The sequence below is a fragment of the Lepidochelys kempii genome, chromosome 21, assembly GCF_965140285.1.
Source record: "Lepidochelys kempii isolate rLepKem1 chromosome 21, rLepKem1.hap1, whole genome shotgun sequence".
Lineage (NCBI taxonomy): Eukaryota > Metazoa > Chordata > Testudines > Cheloniidae > Lepidochelys > Lepidochelys kempii.
The window spans coordinates 4,931,798-4,954,743 of NC_136400.1; the positions used below are offsets into that span (position 1 = coordinate 4,931,798).

General features: G+C 42.5%; 2 long non-coding RNA genes across 11 annotated transcripts in view; both read left to right on the forward strand.

Annotated features, from left to right (window-relative positions):
- LOC140901514 (uncharacterized) overlaps positions 1–17,706 on the forward strand; it is a 43,215-nt gene extending 25,509 nt beyond the window's left edge. The window contains exons 2-3 of the long non-coding RNA XR_012155883.1: positions 16,695–16,910; positions 17,089–17,706. This is a non-coding gene — a long non-coding RNA (uncharacterized LOC140901514). The remainder of the gene's footprint in view (positions 1–16,694; positions 16,911–17,088) is intronic.
- A 2-nt stretch (positions 17,707–17,708) lies between these two features.
- Positions 17,709–22,946, forward strand: part of LOC140901512 (uncharacterized) — a 62,581-nt gene continuing 57,343 nt past the window's right edge. For 7 of the 10 annotated variants that reach the window (XR_012155878.2, XR_012155872.2, XR_012155875.2 and 4 more), the window contains exons 1-2: positions 17,709–17,851; positions 18,794–21,949. This is a non-coding gene — a long non-coding RNA (uncharacterized LOC140901512). The remainder of the gene's footprint in view (positions 17,852–18,793; positions 21,950–22,946) is intronic. The other 3 variants (XR_012155877.2, XR_012155876.2, XR_012155881.2) reach the window with 3 other exon arrangements.

Sequence of the window (22,946 nt, forward strand, 5' to 3'; positions counted from 1 at the left end):
TACTATCTATAGTTTTCCTGCAGCTTCAGCACAATCATTTTCCTAGGACCTTGGACAAATACAGCAGGTTATAAACTATCTGTAATTTCCATGGTTGGGACGAGTAATGTCTTTTAACAGACACTTCATCCCATGGAGTCAACTTCCTTCTTGCAACAACAGCTCCACTCTAGATACACCATAATACTAATAGTCACTGCCATTAAACAACCCCAATACGAGATAACAACAAACTGCCAGGGGTCTGATTTGATGATCTTCTGAAGGTGACAGACTAGACAGCTATGTGTTGATGGCCCATTAAGGACACTCCACTCTCACAATGGGCAATTGAAGAAATTCATCCTGCCAGTAAGCCTTACCTGTGCATGCCTCAGAAAGAATATGGGCAATGGCTGCCCCTGTGAATCAGGAAAGCATGTAAGGACATGTGGTTAAGGGCATGTGACCCTGGACTCCATCTTGGGCCAGTAACTTTCCACACACACAGGGGCTGTGAGCTTGGTTTGGGACAGTAAATTTCCATGCATGTGATAGAGGATGTAAAAGAGACCCGAGAAATCTCCATTTTGCCTCATTCCCACTCCAATTCTCTGGACTGTGGATTTATAATTAAAAGAAGTATTTTGAACAATGGACTGAGGACTTTTCAATCTTTTGGAAGTTACCAGAGACACTTTTGCAAGCCAACAGTGTGTTCTATCACTGCTGTGATCCTGATCTATGAACACTGAAAATCACTTTTAGTGTATGATTCTTTAACGATTCAATAACTCGCTCCTTTTCCTTTATTAATAAATCTTTAGTTAGTTTACTAAGGATTGGCTGACAGCGTGATATGTTGGTAAGATCTGAGATATATATATTGACCTGGGGGTAAGTGTCTGATCCTTTGGGACTGGTAAAAACCCAAATGGTGAATTAGGTTTTCAGTGACCTCTCGCTATATTAGACCAGTTTGTTTGGAATGCCTTGCTATATTAGACTAAGGGCTGGAATGCCTAAAGGGGACTGTGTTTGGCTTCTTGTTAACTAGTGTTGTGCTATAGAAACTCTTTTGTTACTGGTTTGGCTAATCTAATTATAGAATAACCACCAGTTTGGGGGGATTGTCTGCCCTGTTTCTTGCAGTCTGCCCTACATGTGGCGTTCTCAATGTGGTCCATCCCAGCCAGCCAGCCATAGAAGCATTTGTTGGGAAAAGTGGAAGGGGAGGGGGGGCGAGTAATGATGACACTGGTGGTTCTTAGTTTTAACAGTGGAAAAGGAAAACCATCCTGGAAAATGGAACTCTCATTGGGTAACCTCAACCCCAAGAACATATGCCAGATGGAAAGACCAAGACTTTAGTCTCTCAATAATTTTTGTGTTGGGGACATGAGCATCTGACAGACTTATTTTCACCTGCCACATCCCATTGGCTTTTCTAGACTCCCTTCCCCTCTCTCCACTCCCCCCCGTCCCAGTGCTCCACAAAAAAGCCTAGTTTTAAAATTGATTACTTTTAACGGTGGGAGAAGACACTTTCCATCACAAGTTTCCATTTATGGGCTTGGTTTTTCCTCAAAACTAAAGCATTTTTATACTGCTCTGGCATTGTGAAGGGACTAAAAGTTGGCTGTAACTCATATTTGCATACTGTTTAAGCCCCCTTTATAATAGCAAGGTGTAAAGGGGCCTTGGTGACCATGAGAATTGGGCCTGTGGCCTGTTATCTGTCCAAGCTCAGTCAACCATCTTATCAGGATCCAATGCAAGGCTGTGGTGCCCTGGAGCTTTTAGTTCATAATGTAATAAGACATTTGGGTGGGATTTTCAAAGGAGCCTAAGGGAGTTAGGTGCCCATCTCCTGTGGAATCTCAAATCACAGCCTAAAATCCCATAGTTCATAACATATATATGCTGAGCTACCTCACACACATTCCTTGTCTTACAGGGAACCTAGTACAATATTATATGAAGAATTGATGTTGCTATGTAAAAACACCAAAGATTTAAGCTCTGATTAGCAGGTTTCTATAGCTTTCCTCTAAACATTTTCTTTGTTCCTTGACAAGACGGGAATCCCTGGGGTATGTGATGAAGGAAGCAGATCCTAAGGGCAAAAAACTAGGACAATTGGAAGGGCAGCAGGACAAACCTCAGTAGGCAAATGACTATGCTGCATCTCTGAAAGGTCCAGCAAACACTATATATCGCCACGCATCAGAGCTTTGGCTGGTTGCTGACTGATGTCTCTGCTCCAGTACAGCCAACTGCTTTTAGGCTATTAATTGCTTCTCTGATTCCATAGTAACTTCTTGAAAAAGAAGATGGAGGGGAGGAGCCCAGAAGAGATTAGCTACTTCCCCCATGAAGGGGAAATGGTGAAATCTAGTTAGAGGGGGCGTGTTCCCTATGGTAAGAGCTGAGGACTGAGTCAGAACTACTGGCTTTGGTTTCCAGCTCTTCTGCTGGCTCACCATGTGATGTTGGGGAAGCCATTTTCCCTGTCTTTGCCTCAATGTTCCAGTAAAGTGGTTAGAATAGTCTTTATTTGATAGAGATTTTGTGAGATTTATTTATGATTGTATAGATATTTGTTTATTTGTGAACCTTGAATGAAATTGGCTACTGAAGTGAAGGTTATCATTATGATATAGAAAAGTTGTATTGGAGGTCAGTTTTCCGAAACACTATGCTTTCCTTTGAGTTGAGCAGTAGGGTTCTTAAACTGGTATTTTTTTATTGTAACAATGTCCTGTTTGAACCAATAGTGATATTTGCGTACATGAACTTTTTCATTAATGCAAAAGTTAGAAGTAACAGCATTCCAGTAATGGCAGCTACAGCATGTAGGAAGTTGTCTCTGATGTTATATTCACAGTGGAGTGAGTGTGTAGCAGGACTCCGTTAATACTGAAGTGGAATGAAAGTCTTGTCTTAGTGCAGCGGTTCTTAACCTTTTTCTTTCTGAGGCCCCCACAATGTGCTATAAAAACTCCACGGCCCACCTGCGCCACAATAACTGGTTTTCTGCATATAAAAGCCAGGGCCAGCATTAGGGGTAGCAAGCAGGGAAATTGCCTGGGGCTCCTTGCCACAGCGGCCCCTACAAAGCTACATTGCTCAGGCTTCAGCCCCACGTGGTGGGCTTCAGCCCCATGTGGTGGGGCTTTGGCTTTCTGCCCTGGGCCCCAGCGAGTCTAATGCTGGCCCTGCTTGGAGGTGCCGCCCCCCCCGGAACCTGCGCAAGGCCCCCTAGGAGGCCATGGACTCCAGGTGGAGAACCACTGTCTTAGTGCATCACACTAATTATAATGCTGGTTACAGTGGACAGGAAGATTGTTAGATTTAAAAAATCATTTACCACAAACAAATGAAACGACTTCACCTATGTTACTAATAATATCTTAGATTAGTAAAACTAAAAGAATTTTAAAAATCCAATTCCTTTTCCATTATTTGTGTGTTTACTTTTTTGCATTTTCTTTAGGTTTGGATTATGAGGATGAATTAAATTGCTTTCACTTTTGATTGATAGTTTGCTTTCAGGTCCTCAGTGCTGAGATTTTGGGGATGGAAGTATAGCAGAGGAAAATTTGTTTGCTTTTTAACCTTCTTTGGAATTAGACAATACAACTGAATCCTGTAAAACATTTCTAAGGATTTAGGTTTAGCAAAAGCTAAGTGTTTTGTTAATTTACAAAACCTTAATTGTTGGGCTCAGATTGAGTTGACAGTGTCCCTTGAATCTCTGCCTAAAGTAGACTCTAACAAGCTAGTCTAATCTGTCTAGCAATTTGTACTGCACTCATCAGCATGGTATCAGATCATCTTTCTTCCTCAGTCAGGAAAGTTTCTGTCTAGGTGGAGGGTCACTATACACGTAACTTGCTGATTTGTGGCATGCAATTTTTGTATTAGCTGCTTGATAAGACAGTGTTACATGAAGTGAGTGTTTGTCTGGAAAGCACAGAAATGGTGTGGAAGGATCCTGCTTTGTATTAAAATCATGAGAGGCTGTTTCCAGGTGCATTGTTCTAAAAACTGTTCCACAACAAAATTGGATGAGGCAGATGAACTATGACCTTCCTCTCATCCATTTTCTAACTGTTGCTGAAGCTAGCATGCATGTATTTGTGTCCCGTTTACTCTGGCACACCTTTCTCTGGTTGCCAAGTAACTAATCATATTCCTGAGAGCTAGTATTGTGTATGAACTGTAATGGCATTCTGATTTCTTCCTCTTCCCTCTCACCCCAACGCTGTCTTTTTTTTTATTTAAATTAAAAATAATGCCCCAAACAAGACACTCCTTTCATAAGCGAATGTAACTCTGGTGGGCATCTTTGAAAAGGTGCAAGTACTGCCAGGTGGTGGGACTCCGGGTACTGTAGTCACAACTGATTTATTGTGCAGTTCTGTTGATCATTCAGTTTACCTTGGTTACATATAGTAACTAGGGCTTCAGGTCAACCCAAGTCATTGTCACATGAATCACAGCATCTCACGTCATTTTACGCACACCTGAGACAATAACCAGAGCGGGGGCCACCATAAATCCCTGAGTCCTCACCCAGCACGTCACTTGTAGGTTTACTTCCTGAAACTTACTAAATAGAAATAATTATATGTAACAGTCTGAAGAATGGAATTGGGAATGGAATTGGGGTCAGTATAAATTAACCTACCAAAAGAATACAAAACAAAGATCCTGACACTGCTGTCTGACCTATTAGCCCTTATTGATGTGCCTGAAATCTTAATTCCTTATGCAGCCTCCATTTTTTTGGAGTAGTTATGTTCTGAATATTGAAGAGTGAGACTGTAAAGCATAAGCCTGCTTTTTCAGTGTCTGGTTGCCTCTTGTTTGCACGTGTGTGCAATGTCTGTTCTCTGAGGCCTCTGAATGCATGCACTGAAATCTGTGCACTCAGCACTGAAGCTCAGAAAGCCCTTGAAAAATAGTAGAGCCACAGTCTGCGAAATGAATCCGTGATCCTCTTGATTGGTAAAAGTCTGTGAAGAACAAATATGCTCATTACTAATGGAAATAATTCGTGCCTCCTTCAGAGAAGCACAACTACCAAATCCTTTGAAAAAACACAATACTTTTCCCAGTTCTCAAGAAGCCATCACTTGCCCTGAAGATCTCTTTACCTACTGTCCTATCTCCATCCTCCCATTCTTGGGCAAAATAATTGCGATCATAACCAACACGTGACATCAGCGACAGTCCTGGATGCCTCACAGTAAGGGATCAGGGCACACCACAATGATGGCTCTGGAGGCATTAAAATAAAACCTTTTTGAAAAAAGCCTCCGCCATAAGCATAACACTAACACCCCCTCTAATCAAGAAACACACATAACACCCAAACAATAAAGGGAGAGGGAAATTAGTAAAATCTTTAAAAAAAATCTAAAAAAAATGAGCTCCAAGCAGTTTTTACCCCCAAAAGATTCCAGAGACTCCATGAAGTCCACTAGGGACTTTGCTATTGAATTTACATGGAAGGCACACAGCTAGTACAAATGGATGACAGTATAAGCCCTATGTTAAAAAGGTATCTGTGTATTGAGGTCTGCCATGTGTACGCATTGAGGTCTGTGCACTGAGATTTGTACGTGCAGGTGTTAGAAATCCCACTGTACGTAAATTCTGTGTCCACATATGAGAATCTGTCTCCTGCACATGTGCACATTAGTGTAGCGATATTACAGACGCAGATACAAATGAAGTCCTGGTTGAAGCCCCTGCTGATAATCAGGCTCTCGGTCTATTGAGGATGATTTTGTTTCCCTGCTTTGCCAGTGGGGCAGTAGGAAAGCAGAGTAATGAGAACTTAACTTTAAGCTGCAATAGTTTGTGCTCAGTGGATTCCACTGGACAAATCAAATCATGCTCATGCCATTGTTTATTGTGTGGAAAAAATGTGTTCTCTGTGGTGTATATTCTTAAAGGTGAACTGCAAAGAAATATCGGTGCCATTTGCTTGTTCTTTTATGCTATGCGAAGATGGTCTAATGAGTGTGCTCCCCTGCCCCAAAACATTTTCCCCCCCTCTCCTTTCTGACATTGGCAGAAATATTGGGTTCTGATTTGGGGTGATTCCAGCCAGATCTTTGCGTAGGACCTGGATGTCAACCTTTCATTGGGCTAAAATGGGATCTGCAGCTCTCCCAGCTGTAAGTGGGACAATGGGATGCTGAGTCATGCTCACTGTAAGACACAGCTAGTTTAAAAACAAATCAGAAACATAGTTGGCAGAAATGCTGGCAAATCTAAAAGCATTTTTCAGTCTGTTTTGTTTTGAAATACGTAGTTTTTTTTCATTTTCTGAAATTTTCAAGGAAATTGTTTAAAATAAGTTTTCCATTTTGGGGGGGAAAAAAAATCCATGTAACTAAACTGACCAATCAAAAGTGGTGAAACAGAGAAACAAAAAAATATTTTGAAGCATGACAAACAGGCTATTTTTTTCTTTTTGTTTTGTTTTGTAAAACTTTCCATCCAATTTTTGAGAGGGGAAAAGTTTCAAAACAAACTGAAGTGTGTTTGCGACAGATTCTGGTCTTGATAAATGACCAAATTTTGCCCAAGGGAAAAAAACTGATAGAATTTTTGTTTACCAGCTGCAGCTTTGTATTCAGCATCTCTCATAGCCATGATGTCTAGTTCACTGACTACTTTGAGGTCCTCAAATGAATGATGCTGTGGAAGTATCAAATATTCTTTTATCCCACCTTTTAGGATATGCTGTATCCCTATAGTCGTACATTAGCTACGCATATTTAAAAAAAAAAAAAAAAGCTGAGGAGGGAATTAGCCTAGAAAGACTCAACTCAGAAATAATGTTTTGAGGGGGATTAAGGGGAAGACTTCTCACATCCCAATTTTATAAGAGCATCCTTTTAAAAATGATCACTTATTATAAATACTTTTATTTTGAAAACCCATATGGGCCCCTTGTGCTAAGTGCTGCACAAACATATAATAATTATTTCTGGCAGAGACTGTTTAAAAAAATAATCAAAGCTAAAGGTGAGAGACAACAGGTGAATAGGACAGACAGACAGGGGAAGTCAGTGACAAAGAAGGGGTTCGCTTTGTTGATACTACAGCTAGGGTGAAACCTTTCCAGATTTGAAACTTTCCAGCAAGAAGAGAGAATAGTTCTGTGAAATTTTTGTATACCCCCCAAAAAAATTTCCTTTTTTTTTAAAATGAGGATCTCATTGTATAAGAGTTCCCTCACCATTTTCTAAAGCGTATCATTTGTTGCGGTTTCATATTGAGAGGGTGACTAGTTGCCTGAGATATCAAGGTTTTAATAGTTTAAGGCAGACTAACACACATGCTTAACTCTGGGTCTGTTCATTTCCCTAAAATCAAGCTCATTCATAAGTCTTTACAGGATCAGGGCCGTAGTGCTAGTTCTAAGGTAGCAATAATCAATGAACTCTGAAGTCATTTTGCAAATCCTACCATGTCTCCAAATCAGCTGCTGCAGATTTTTAAAAAAACCCAACAGTTCCAAATAGGTACTTGAATGTGCATATTCGTCTCAGTGAACAGAGTCCTCCTGATCCAGAAGGCAAAGGATACATATTTGCTAGGTTATTACAGTGCCATCTGTTAAGTCGGATAGAGGAAGAAAGTCCCTGTCTTGTTTGTTCATGGTCTCTGCCCTCTCTCAGACAGACTCTGGGGAATCATACAAATGGCATCTTCCTGGGGATTGTTTTATTGAGCCTGTATGGTCTAGTGCAGTGTTTCTCAACCAAGGACCAGCTTGCTGCCTTCCTGAACTGTGTCAGGGAGATCTGGCACTGCTCCATGGATCAATTGTTGAGAAACACTGGTCAAGTGGCTCGGGTAACAGTTTTCAGGTCCAGAGAGAGAGAGACCCCCAAATTAGCCAATGGCCTCGTGGCACTTGCCTGGGATTTGGGATTATGATTCAGACCAGGGACTTGGTATACCTGGGTCTCCCATATGCCTGGTGAGTGCCCTAATCACCTGGCTATTCTGGGGTGGTGATGCAGGTCTCTGTTTTTTTTTTTTTTCATGAAAATTTTCAAAAGGTCTAATTGATCCCATGGAGAATTGAAAATAAATATTGAGACCTCAAAGTTTTTCACAGAACTGAATTCTTATTTTCTAAACTATCCTAAATACAAATATTTAATAAAATAACATAGCTAAAACAAGACTGTACTTAAAACTAAAGAATTTTCTCAGCTAGACTCTCTGTCCTTCCTTCCCAGGTCTGCCATCCTTATTACACATCTTTTAGGGTGAAAAAAGATGTTTTCATAAGTTTAAAGGATTTGACCAGACAAAGGAACTGTTAAGGTATACGGGATGGATTTAAGTGTGTGTATTTTATAATATGTATAATTTAATCCATTAAGAAATCCTGAGTACTGTGGAACATTGTCTGTTTCCATTATGTGAAAGTCCTCTAGAAATTAATAAGAATGAATAGGGATTTATAGCACTTACTCTAAGGCCCTATAAAATGTAATAGAGAATGGGATTTTTCTAGAGGCTTTTTGAGCCAACCTACAGACTTCTATAGCAAAGTTAGAATTGTCTATTAATTAGGGTCACAAGTCTATTAAATGTCTATTAGGATGGTTCAAAAAGTTCGACAGGAAGCTGATGATTTTTCGGAGGGCTAGCCAAACAAAAAACCATTCCTCTGAAACTTGCTTTTCAGTTGGGTTTACTTTGTACCTTTTTGTTTTTCAGTACTGGGGAAAGATGGATTTGAAAGCCTGGTTATTGAATTAAGAGAATTCTGTCCATTCAGATCAGAATTCTTATGGTATGTAAAGGCAGCTGGGTCAAGGGAAGTGTGCGGTCATTCTGTTTAGTTCAGCTAAAGGACTGTGTGTTCCCGGAGTTATGCAACACAAATGAGTCTGTTGGGGCCCCGCCTTCCTTCTGCCACAGCGCGTTGATAATCCCACCCTATCCATTCACACAGGCTTTCATCTAAGGAAGTGAAACAGGAAACCTTGAAAAAGTAGAAGTGTGGCTGTAATTGGGATTAATCTATTTTTAGCATATCAGCAAGCTGTCTGGTGCCTTGTCATGTCCCAGCTGAGGTGTTGCTTTAAGTCTGTCTAGCTTGACTCTGTCTCTGCAGATGCATCAATGAGCATGACGATTACTTTGTCCTTTTAAATTTTGTTTTTAGGTAAGAATTGGCTTTGTACGTGTAAAACAGGAATCCTACTTCATGCAAGAATATACAGCAATAGAGTAACATAGAGCTTGTCTGTATTAGAAAAGCTGCTTGGCTGTTACTAAATCAGTTTAAAACCAGTCTAGTGACATCTGTGGGACTTTTCCAGTGTAGATCACGCTATGGGTTACATATATAACCTGCAGGAACAATACCTTCATTAACACAGTATAGCACCAAAGTCGGTTAGATTCTTTAGACAAGGAAACATGGGGTCTGATTTCCCCCACCCCCGTTCCCCGATTCCTATTGACTTTAACTGTGTGTGTTGGATTGCTCTTTGGATCTGAAAATTGAGGCCTGAAGGGTTTATTGTGGTTGAAGGGGCACACTTTATATTAAATGTCCATGGTTAATAGATGTCGTCAGAAACATGTTACAGACATGAGTAGGAAGTAGACTTTGGCTAATAATGGATGTTTGTTTGTTGGCAGTTGCGAAAAGTTGGGGGCAGGAAACTGATTTCAGGTTGGACTAATAATGAAATTTTTTTAAAATGTTCAGCAAATCGAAAAACTTTGATTTTGAGCATTCTTAAATGGTTTTTAACTTTAAAAAAAAAAAAGGAAATTTTGAAATGCTTTGAACTGAAAAATGGAAATACTTTGTGGGGGGGTGGATTTTTATAAACAAATGAACAGGAGCTTGTGAAATATTTTGGTGTTGCCAAATTTGCATTTTTTTCATTAAAAAATGTTTTGGTGAAAAATACTTTCCCAGCTCTAATTGTAAGCACATAAGGTGTTCATAGATGGTTATAAGCTACGGCAATAAGCAACCTATTGGCCTCTTGGTCATGCAAACAATTGATTAACCATGTATTAAAACATTTATTACCCATGTATTAGCCCTTTATAAAGTATTTATAAATGGAATCTTAATATTAAGTGTGACCAGTAGAGGGTTAGCAGACAGGAGGCAATGGAAACTCAAGTGGATTGAACATGGATAAGGACTTGTTAGTCCTGAGGTGGTGGTTTGTTTTGTTTTATTTCCTGGTAATATTTTGTTGTTTGCAATACTTCTTAGAGGACTAGGTCCTTTCCAGTGCTTGTGAAAGGCAGAGGGTTTAGGGAGAGAGTGCTGGACTAGGTTAGGAAGGGCTGTGGGGCTGAATTCTTATTTACGTTGAATGTTTTTTGGGATCCATTCTAAACAAGTCTGCCAGAGCTCTGCTTGTGGGTGAAAAGATCTGTTTCTCTCCGCAGGGGAGGCTTGAGCAGGGCTACCTTTCTCTGTGTGGGAGGAGTACGCCCAGTCAGATTCATGCCCCTCCCATCCTCAACGCTACAACAGTGAGAGAAGATAGAGCTGGTGGAAGAAATGGTGTTTCCTTCCATGGAAAATGTTGACTAAAACAAATCAATTTTTCTAAATTATTAACGGAAAATTTTGATTTGGGGCAGAAATCCAAAAAATAATCTTTTGGTTTGGTAATACTACCACTGTGCTTCATGGGAGTTGAAGTTTGAGTACCTCAAGTTCCTATTCTCCTTTATGGGCAAGACTCGCTGGTGGGACTACATCTCCTATGATACACCATAGTTTCCCCTCTTGGAGTGGGGGAGGCAGTACTTAATAGAATTCCCTGGCCATGGGGCATCATGGGAGATGTAGTCCAGCCACGACAGGCAATCAAACTACAGCTCCCTTTGAGGCACCGCAGCAATATTTTCAAATCAAAATATTCTGGTTTTCGGGCCTTTGGCTTGTCAAAATTTTCCACAGAAAGAAATTTCCACACAAGATCAAAATTTTCCACAGAAAACAGTCATGTCTCATGAAAAATTTTGGTCTGTCAAAAACCCATTTTTCCAGCCCCCTTAAGCTTCTTTTCAGGGCTTGGAGAGGGTCAGTTCTTGAACAGCCTCCACTTCTCTTCTGTGTAGCAGAAGATATGCGGGGCAGCTTCTTTTCTACCCACTTCTCTCTATCAGTGGGAGGAAGGACAGATCCACCATGCCTCCAGAGGTGAGGAACATGCATGGCTGGGAGAGGAGGTCCCATCTCTGAGTAGTATGAATGGGCTGGGTATATCTGGAGTAGACATCTCCCTTGGGAGAACCATTATGCCCTGTGGGGCAGGGACAGTGCAGGGAGGTGGGAATCTCATGGCGAGAGGAGGTATATCAGTGCTTTCATACTTTTTGTTATAGAAAAAGTGTTTACCCAGTGGAAAGCAGGCTCCCCAGCACAACCCTGCTGCCTCACTGACCCTCAAGCCTTGCCACAGAGTCCAGCCCAGTGGCACATGCTGTCTGGTATGTGTGTGTCCCTTTGCTATGTCAGAGACTCGTGAGTTTGCAAAGTGCTGAGTGCAGAGAATGACTATTTCTGTGCTTCCACTGCATCTCCTGCTACCTGCGACTGTGCTGGCAGTGCACCTCAGTTGCGCAGAGCACCTCCATGGGCTCTATTCTTAGCAGCTAATAGCTGAAATAATTATGTTTGTCTCAGCATCATTGGCTCCTTAGATTTGGAAGTTAGCGTACCCTCCTGCTCAGAAAGGCTTTCTGCTTCCTTTCATTGTCCTGTGGAGTGTGAAGTGGTCCTGGGTACTCTAGGGCCACACATGCCAACGTCTTGGCAGGGCTTCCTTTACTGTCTGCTGCAGAATACAAAACACTGCCAGGTGTGAAGTGGAATGAGGAACAGGGCTATTATCCTGAGATGCTAAGTGTCATTGGACACAACACCAACATGGGAGATGGACTCTTCCCTGAAGTGACCTGCATCTTAATGCATCATCATCTCTTTGAAAAGGAGGGAGAGAGAGAATGTTGTCTTCAGTTTGTGTTGCTCAAATTTAATAGAGTAAATTGTAGGACTATGTTTTCTCTAAGCTAGGGCCAAATTTTAACCTCTGGGATCTAGTCTTCTAGCTGGGAACTGGAGCAGATCTTTGTGATTCAGGCACAGAGGGGAATGCATAAAACACACTGAACCCTGCATATGTAGTATTGGTGCATGCAGAACTGTGTGGGTCAATTTTGTGGTTGCAGTTAGTTGTGCACTCACAAGCAGGTGCATGCAATCAAGACCTTTAAGGGTATTTGCAAGTGTGTCTGCGTATTTTTTGTTTAATAACATTTGTGTTCATGACAGTTCTTTCTGGTGTTAGTCAGGATCATGAACAGAAATAAAATACTGTGAGCATAACAGATAACTGTATGTGGCTTGGGGTGGGGATGATAAAGAGGTGGTATCCTTACTGCTTCTGACCTATCTTAATCTGGGAGGAACTGGAAATCTTACAGGAACCAGTTTCTCTGACATTCCCAGACCAAACTAGTTTTGATATGATGAACTTCTCAGTCTATCTGAACCTAACTCTTGGATATTGGCCCATTACGAGTCACTACTTTTCTAAAAAAGGTGCAGGTAACTTTCCAGTTGGCGATTAGGCTACCATCCCCTTGGAATGAAATATAATACAATGTAGTCCAGTATAAATGTTTCCTTGTAGATGACCGTATGTGGTCAAGTAAATATCCATCCATGTTTTGGAATAGCACATTTCCATGGTCAGCTCCATGCTTCTGTGGTCATTACTATAGCATCTTAAGATGTTGTGTGTATGTAATTTCCCATCCGTTTCCTTTAAAAGCCACAGTGTTCTGGCAGCTTCTGTTTCAAGTGAAGAAAGGTCACTTTACCTGGGTAGGTTATTCGTTTATAATTTTTTTTTAAAAAAAAGAAAGGCAGGTCGAAATCATAATGAGACATTTCAATTGATCTGACGTGAACTGCATTTTTTCTTTTCCCGGTTCGTGAAAATTTTTGTGCTTTTGACGTTTCGTGCTGATTCAGGACAGGAACATTTTTTTGAACTATCAAAATATTTTGTGGGAAAGGAAACTGTTTCCAACATCGCATTCTTCTTGCATCTTCCTCTGAAGCAGCTGGTACTAGCCATTGTCGAAGATAGGATACTGGACTAGAGGGATCCCTGGTTTGATACAGGTTGGCAATGACTGTGTAGCCCTGAACTGCCACATTTTAATGGTGCTCATGTTTGCAAAGCACTCGGCAGAGTGGAAGAACCATACCAGTACTAAGCAGTGTTATTAACTTGCACATTTTTTCCATTTCTCTTTTGATCTCTGGCTTCTTCAGTTTACAGCAGACTGTTCCCCAAGGCACCATGCTGCAACGTCACTGACAAGGAGATTGAGGTCATGAGGTTGTACATACACAACAGCTGCAACTCTCCATTTATTCATGGGCAGGAATTTGTCTGGCACTGCTTAGGCCTTTGGATTATTTGATCTTGGGCTTTTAAACAGGACTTGCCCTGATTTTAATAATTGTAGTTTCCTGTCCTTGAGAGGTAATACGAGCTAAGGCTTTACTAGTGAGCAGATGAAAGTCCTGTGCCGTCATCTACTGTACCACTCGGTCTGATTTTAGCAAAACTCTGACTCAAGGACCTCTCTTAGTGAATGCACAGCAGGTTTATTTAGGTTCTTATATCGCCCACAATACCACTGTCATGTGGCCAGTGTATTACATGAGATCCTTAAGTGTTCATGTGTGAAATCTGGAGTTATGGAAGCCCACTGCTGCTGAGAACATGTGCCCTGTGGTAGGGAGGGAAATGACATGGGAGAGGTGGGGAAGAATTTAAAATGCCAGAAACGTTTTTGATGAATTTAACATATAATGTTTAATCCTGCACTTGCCACCTTTACTGATAAAAGTCACCACTCTACTTCTACCTTGATGCCAGTGGAAAATTGCAAGCTAATAACAGCTAGGTAGATGGCCAGTAGGGAGTCTGTTTGCTTGCCTATATTTACAGAAAACCCCACAAAACTTGTAAGCATCCAATAGTGTGATAGCTAACATACCTAAGTGCGTGATCTGATGACTGTACCGTCATCATCCCTCCTCATTCCTTCTGATTGCTCCAGCCCATGTTGCTTATTGTTTTCAGTTGAATTGCAAGCTCTTCGGGGTTTCTTTGCCGGTGTCTGTCCAGCACCCAGACCCTGGGGCCCTGATCCCTCCTTGGGGCCTCCAGGTACTACCAGAATATAAATAATTATGTTCTGGCAATGTGCCAGAAATTTTCCATGTTTGGTTATTTGAAAATGAATGGTTTCTCTCTGTGGAGATACAAATAAAAGAGAGCCAACCTCTCTCCCCACCCCAAATAAACCCTAAAAAATATGCCAAAACTTCACTTCTCCTCAGTCCCCACGTTTTAAACACTGTGGCACTGACCAAATGTGTGCTAAGAGCGGTACAGTAGTGCCCTGCTTTCTGTTGCTACCCTGCCCTTTTCCTTGATCTGTTCAATACAGTACTTAGCTCAATGGGATCTGTATTTTGATGCGGCCTCTAGGCATATCATAGAATAAATCGTCATTTAAGGGCTTTGGGACAGGGACTTTTTCTTCTTACGTATCTGCATAGTACATAATAGCACCAGTAGTGCTCTATAAATCAGCAGGATGCAGAGAGTGAGTGAAGAAATCCGGGTCTGACCTCGGAAGTTAGTGGGGTTCATGAGACATGTAAGGGTAGGTGGAATCAGCCTAACAAGCTGTTAGGTGTTTTCTGTGTAATACATATACGGCTGGCCATAATGTCCATGTGACAATGTCTCCTTCAAGTGGCTGGTTCACACAGCTGTAATACCAGCTGCTTGCTTCATCTCTTTTAGCTCAAGTGGCAGAAACTTGTGGCTTTGGTGATGAACGTCTTAGGCTCAATCTCCACAGGTGACCATGTGTCTATCTGTACGCATGCAGGCACGTTTCATTGCATCCAATTGATGGAAAGTGACCTTGCTGGGTCACTACAAAGATCGAGATGCTCAGTTTTTCTTTATAGCAGTTACAACACACCACCTGTATTTCTTGTATTGGCTTCTGGCTGTTTGGTGATCTGGAGGGGCTATGCTCCTCACTCCAAGTCAATGTCTTTCCCCTGGTATAAGATGGTTCCTGTGACTTGCATCTTTTGGCAAAGTTTTATTTTATAAATTAGGACCTTGCAATTATTCTTGTTCATTTCTGTGTGCAACAGGTGTCACTTTCAGTGTAGTACAGAGGAATCCCAAAATAGCTCAGACTCTGAAGGAAAAAATACTGGTTATTTCAGCCTTAGCTGTACTGAAAACTCAAAACTCACAGCCCGTTCTGAAATCTGGTATTAATATGGCAGGTGTATCGATTTTGTGGTGTTCTCCTGTATTTATTTTTTTCCATACAGATGCTCTTTCTTGTGCATAGATTCTTTCATATGCTATTGGTTTTTCACTAGCATCCACACAGCTGTCTGGTTGCTCAAATGCTACACCTGCCTTTGCTCTTCCTCTGGGTTTCCCTAGTTCAGATGTTCTCAAACTGGTCTGCGAGCTCCATTCAGGTGGTCTGCGGATAGTTCCCTCTAAGGTGTACTCCTGGGCAGTCGCACACGAGAGAATGAAGGGCCACCCACCTAATTAGTGGAGCTGCGCAGGCGTGCCTCCACTAATTAGGTGTCTGTACCCTGGAGAAGATGCACATATAAGGTGAGGTGGTGGCCTTGGTGGGGAATAGCAGGTAGGTGGGAGAGGGCAGTGGGGTGAGACAAGAGGGTGGGAGAAATTTGGGACATGCAGGGCTGCGGCAGCCAGAGAAAGAGGCGACTTTTCCCCAGCTCCAGGGCTGTGGCTGCTGGGGAGAGATGGCCCTCCTTCCCAGTCTCAGCTCTGTGGCTGCTGTGGCAGGGGAGAAACCCCCCTCCTTCACAGGCCCAGCTCGGGGGCTGCCGCAGCTGGGGAGAGAGGGAGAGATCCTCCTCCTTCCCAGCCCCAGCTTGGGGGCTGCTGTGGCGGGGGAGAGAGGGCACATCTATCGCATTAGAAAGATAAGACTACTGTTATTAAAATATGAGTTGTGTGCTTTTATCTGTAGAACAAAAAAAGTTGTTTATTATTAAGGGTTTTTTTATATAGTGCTTTCATCCAAAGCGCTTTTCAATATTAGCTAACGGTACAAACAACATTTGGAAAGATCATTAAGTGGTCCACCGAGACCCTCAGCAATTTTCAAGTGGTCCACGAAAAAAATGTTTGAGAACCACCGTCCTAGTTGTTGAAGATAAGTAATCTGAGAGTCCAGCTTTCTTTGCCGAACATTGGAGCTAGCTATGACTCACTAGGGTTAACCTTCAGCCTGCTGCTGGAGGAGCTGTGTCCAAGCCCTCTGGAATGTTTTGCTTGCCTAACCCTTGCAGGGCTGTGCTGATATTTTTAGCTATTATGAAGATTCTTGGCCTGTGACTAGTAGTGCTGGTGACCCAGGCAATGTCGTCATGAGCCTCAAAATCTTCACTCTGGGCACAAGCATTCATTTTATCCAGTTAACACATTTTTGAAATCTGTGGATGGAAAGGGAAGAACTTACAATTTTCCAATACTTATGGTAACCTGCACTTATGTACTTTGTCTCTTTGTCTCCCTCAGGTGGCTAGGAGTTCTGCTGTTATAACACATAGAGGTTGAAGAATCTGCTATAGCCTTTGGGCTAATGCAGCTGGGTCTTTTAGGTCAGGCAGTTGAGGCTCATGCTTTCAGATCCAGAAGTCCAAGTTTTCATCCCTGCTGCCAAAAACCCATCCAGGAACATCTGGTTACATCCCCATTTTAGAAATGCTTACACACACCCTTAGCTTTACTCAGGTGAGTAGTCCCTTTGAAGTCCCATTGTGCATAAAGTTAAACACATGCATGAATATTTGCGGGCTCTGGGCCTAAATGCGTTACTTCCCAAAGTCAAACCACGTCTCCTATCCCTGAAAGAGTTAATCAAACAGCATTACTATGCCATTGGAATGTTGTTGTTGTTTTTTTCTTTTAGGAACGGGAGAGGATTTACGTTGGTTTAAAAAGAAAAATCACCACAAAGTTGTCCAGGCTGTCAGTGGCACTTGTTTGAGATTTGCATTGCTGACTATCGACCCCAAAAGAGTTAACCGAGTAGGTGTGACTAAGCAGCAGAGAAAGAGATGCAAGTGTGAGAGGTTTGGAACCAAAGCAAAAAACTGGAGGTGAGGAGCATTAATAAAAAAAAGAAAAGTGCAGAGGTGCAGAGTCCAGCAGTGACTGACTTTCTTGATTTGACTGGCCCTGGCATTGTTGGCATCAGCTCTCCTGGGAAAGCTGCAGTTCCGCTGTTATAACACAGGGAGCAGCCTGGAGAATTTTGAGCTGCGTCACAGAGCTCTGAGAGAGAGAGAGTGAGTGTGAGAGAGAGCAAGCTCCCTCGATAGGTCTACTAGCAACAGCCCTGCTGCAGCAAGGGGGAAGAGAGAGAGAGGCAGCAAGAGAGAGAGACAGAAGTAATAACATCATGGACTGGGCTCCTGCAACCGGCCAGCTTAATTTTTAAAAAATTTATTTTGGCTTAATTGATGTTGGAGGGTTCGCCCATTGACGATGCTGGAGACACGATGCGTTTAATCCCGCGGGGAGGGAGGGTGGGCAGACGTCGGAAGGGTTAACGGGAGGAAAATTCTGGAACATTCTATTCTGCGGCGCTGCACAGCGAGCGAGCGAAGGGCTAAGGACTGCGCAGATGTTTAACGGGCAGAGGTCTTCGGCTCGGGGTCCGTCTTTCCCACGTACGTACTCTTTGACTGGGATTGGGTTGGAACTGCATCTTCTTTTATTTATTTACAGGTTCTTTTCCCCCCCTCCCTACTCCTAAGTTCAAACCCTGGAGTGGTTTTATTATGTTTTTGGCTGGATGTTACTGCACTGTTCTGCGTCAGAGCCGTTTTCTGAATGGAATGATGGCACAGGTGGTACGAATGTCGCTCTTGCCTGTGGTGCTGTTATGCAGCTGGGGGTGGTGGTGGTCGTGGGGGGAGATGAGAACTTTGCAGAGGCTGTCGTTTAATAATTTTTTTTTAATTCCTCCCTCCCACCTATTTAAAGGCTGGCATGTCGGCCAGGGGTTGGTGCAGGGATTAACAGACACTCTGCATTTTAAAGCTTGGAGGTTTGTCACTGCGTAGTTCAGAAAGTGGTAAATGGTGACGCAGTGATCATTGCAGGGCATGTTGTCCAGTTTTTAAAAGCATCAGGGGGACAGGTACACCGTGCCTTTCAGAGGCTTCCAGACTAGCTGAAAGGGGTTAAGGATGAGTCGAGAAGGGAAGCTAGGGTTTAGGGATTAAATGTCATCATTTTGGCGTTGGAAAGTTGTTTACCTTGCTCTCTCCGTGTCTCTATGTTGGCAGCCTTCCAGCTCACATGTGATAGTCTTCCCTGTACTGCTGCATCATTAACTAAGTGGCTGAGCTTGCACACGATTGGCTGGGGAGGGTTCTGAGCCTAAACACTTGATCCTATTGGTAGAAAGGGTGATGGCAGGTGAAAAGCTCTCATGGATTGGCCGAGGGCAGGGTGTCAAATCTAAATGTTGATTTCACTTGCCTCAAATCAGTTCTAAACACTTTGTGACTAAATCACCTGGGTTTTCTCTTCTTTTCCTTTTTTAAAATTTTTTTAAGGCAGGCATTTGAAATCTCTCTCTCTCTCTCTCTCTCTCTCTCTTGCAGTGTCAGTTATGCAAAGTAACTAAAAGCAAGGGAAGGATGTGACAAGCTCTTGGAGGTGGTTTGTTATGTTGTTTATGTAAATAACACAGCCAGAACCAAGTATGTCATAGCTTGAATTACTTCAGTGACAGGTAAGTTTCCTGTTGTTGCAAAATAAGCCACAGTGACGTGTCAGTCAGGCCAGAGGAAAGTGATAGACTTTTATGTATTTTTCTCTTCCTTCTAAGGATATTAAGTTCTTGTTATTGACCAACAGCACAGGTCTGGAAGGGACCTGGAAAAGAGGGTAAGGAGGCCAAGACAAACAGGAAGATGTTTTTTTCATAACTCTTTTTTGCTATCTTCTCGTCCTCCCCCACCTCCTCGAAGTGATCGACAATGAAGATTTCAGTTCTGCTCTGACGTTCTGTGGACAAACCACTTGAGCTTGGGTCTCGTTGCTCAGGAAGCCATCCAGCTTCTGCAGAGGAGTACTAACTTGCTTGATCATTCAGCAGGGAGAGTTATTCCTTATCCTTTTTTCATTTGAAGTGACTTCAAGAATATGAGGGTATAAGCATTTAATGTATAACTCACCGACATCTAAAGAGCCAAGTACAGTGATTTAGCAACAATCGCTGGGTTTAGAACCAAATCAGATGTATTGTGTTCTTTCTTGATTTCTTTTATAGTAGTTTCTCTCCTAACGTGTATTCTGATTTTTTATGTAATGTAGATATATGCGCACGCACCCTTCCAGCACTGATTTTATCAGGTCTTAAAGGGCACCTGTATTGCTCTCTCACCTCCAGCTCAATATCTTGGGGCAGTAAAAAGGAGGGAGGAGACCATTTCTAAAGAGTGAGAAGTGGTAGGAGACAGAAGGAGGGAAAATAACAAGCCAGAGGGGATAACTGATCTGTCCCCCTCTTTCCCATCTCGTTCCCATCTCTACGTTTTTCACGTCTCCCCCCCTCTGCCAAGGTTCATGGTGAATTTTAAATTCTCTTACTGCGGTTGCCACTGTCCCTGCTGACTTGCTGATCCCTCGCCTTGTGGATTTGGCTCTGTTGGAGTCTCCTTGCTTCCTGCAGTGCCAGGTCCGCAGAGCAGCAGAACGACAGTAACAATATGTGTCTGTTCATCTTACTGCAGAGCACACAATACATATACGTACATGGGCACAATACTGCAGTTGCATTTGTACAAGGCAGCAGCTGGGTTAAGAGCTGTTGATTGGACGAATGGTGGGTTAAGTCCATTTTGCTGAATGTCATGTATACGGGTGCCCCTTGTATTTCCCACCTATCGTTGCTGGGGGCTCTGTTAACTTGCAACGCACAGTGCCCAATAATGGTTTGGGGTTCCCATTGGATTTAGAGAAGGAGGTACAGTTGGCAGCCCATCAACTCAACAGAGAGCAAGCATTCTTTCTGAGCACGCATATTCAGGCATAGAGAGTGGTTCATTTTTATTCCTTTTCTCATTTCTCAGCTGCTTACAGAGATGTATGCACTTGTGGCTCATTTTTTTTTTGTCTTATTTTAACCTTTAAGTTTAGTTGCACTGCTAAACACGTGTTCATATGGGAATTGAGGTTACCTGCTGCAGCTAAATCTATGGGACTCAAAGGATCATCTGAAATAAGGCAGTGACAGAAGCATGGCATTTTTCTAGAGGGTGATGGGGAAACTGACTCATTCAGGTCATGTGGCTGGAGTTACTAATGTAAGTGTGTTAGAAGTATGAACAATCATTTGGTCAAAAGTGGCCTACTGGTTAAGCACTGAACAGGAATCCGGAGTTTTGGTTTCTGTTCCTGGCTTTACCACTTGCTTGCTTTTGTGTGACCTTGGTCTTGTCAGTTTACCTCTTTGTGCGTTGGCTTCCTCTTCTGTAAAATGGGGTTTATTATACCTGCCTCAGAGGGGTGTTGTGAGGCTTTGCTCATTAATGAGCTGAATCATTTAGTCTTTACTCAAGCAAAACTCTTACTGATTTCCATAGCAGTATTACTGTTGTAAATCATGTTCAGACCTTCCAATGGATGGCATTATACATTTGAAAGCATTACCTTAATGTTTTTCTTAGATTCCAAGGCCAGAAGGAACCAGTGTGGTCTCCCCTATAGCACAGGCCATGGAAATTCCAGTGTTTTTTTTCTTTTTTGCATCTGAGCAGGGCTCTGAGTGAACAGGCGGCCATGATTGCTTCCTGCACTTGTTTTGCTGATGGTTGTGTTACATCTGTGACGCATTCTGTTTTGTTGGTGATGGGCGTCTCTGCTTTGTGGAGTGGAGTGGTGAGGGTTAGAATGGAGATTCATAGAGATATAACTTCAACGTTCGTAGTAAAGTGTGTAACCATAACCAAAGCAGCAGTGGTATCGGCATCCACCATTTTCGCCCCTCATAAGCAGCAAAGGAATCCAAATGGAGGCAACAGCACCGCTAGCCATTTTGTCGCTTGCAGAGTGAATTCTAAGCCTGCAGTGCCGCTGCTGTTAATTCCCATGTTGTATAAATACGGCACTGGGCTCTGTGACAGAGCTTTGCTGATGCTGTGAGGAGGTTATGTTCTTTCAGCAAATGTTTTTGTTGTTGTTTGGAGAAATCTATTAAAAACATCCAAATACTAGATTTTTTGTCCCCTTCCCAACCCACCAGAAATCACCCCCTGAAACCATTGAGAAAACCAAATCCTGCTTTAGGATTTTTTTAACCCTGTGCATGGTGTTCTCTTGTCGTTGGTATGGGTGTGGCCAGGGATTACCAGTCTTCGGTGCCTGGGGTTGGGACGTATGCCGCAGTGGTTAGTTATAGCTGATACTTGTGGGTGGCAATGTGCCTGATTACAGGATTTCCATAGAAAATGCCAATTCCGAGTTGCATTGATGCCCTGGTTTATAGAGGGGAAATTTATTCCATTGTTTCTCCTGCCCTCCCACCTCCCTACAGTTTTTGCTGGAAAACGAAAAGAGCAGTGTATACTTATGTTGGCTCATGGAATGGTTTTACTAGTATTAAGAAATACTGATGGTGTTTATATAATTTATGCAGAGATAGATCTTGGAATAACTGTGCTCATGCCCAGAGAGAGGTACCTTCCACAGCAGGGTGGACCATCAGACCACCTCCTGCAAGGTCATTCTGCTGTCTCACCATCAGCCGCTAACAGGTACCAGAACCAAATGTCCTTGAATTTTGATGATGATGAAGCTCTGCACCTGTCTCTGACTTTTGCAAATAATCTCTACTTTTATAATGGGCCAAACCAAACCCCTAAATCTAAATAACCATCAAAATTGGCCGTATTTTGAAATCCACTTATGAGTTTTGTGCTCTGAGCTGATCTTCAGAGCTGGTAAAAACCCTTTTTCCTGGACTGGTAAGCGAGTGGGAGCGAATTTTCAAACATAGACACCTAAGTTGCACCTGTGCAAAAACTAACTAAATAAAAAGCCATCCATATTTGCATATCTGCTCACATATTTGTTATCACTCAGATTCCTTAGGTTGCTGATTGTGCTTCTGCCAGTGACCATCTAGTTAGCACAGTCCCTTGTGTATTTTTAGAGCTAGTCACTGCTCACTGGCTTTTCTGTCCCTTGTTGCTTGAGCAGCTGATTCCTGATTTTGTGCAGGTGTTTCCATTTGCACAAGCCAGTGATATTTTCAAGTAACTCTGGGCCCCTAATGTGTATTGGCGTTGTTACTTCGTTTTCATGGGAAAGGAACCCAGCTGCTAATTCTGATGGCAGTACTGCCTCTCCACCCACAAGAAAACCTATGTGGTAGTTTGTCTGCTGAAAAACCAAACCAACACAGCATGATTCAGACCTTAAGCTTTCCAAGAAGCAGATATTTCCTATTTAAATACATCCCTTCATCTCCAAGCACAGCACTTTCTATATAGGGCAAATGGGTTAGAAGATTTGTCCTTACGCAGCCACTGGCTTCATATTTGATTATGAAATTCATTCACTTCAAAGCCGCCATTGAACCACTGACACATGTGTTAGACTGAAAACATTTGGACACTGACAGGTTGGTTCCCCCATCCTCAGACTGATAAGTGGGATCCATGTACATGGCGTCACAACTGCCTGCATTCTTGCAGCCCATCCATATATGAAGCACTGGCTTCAACCCCCAAGGTGCAAGGATAGTTTCTG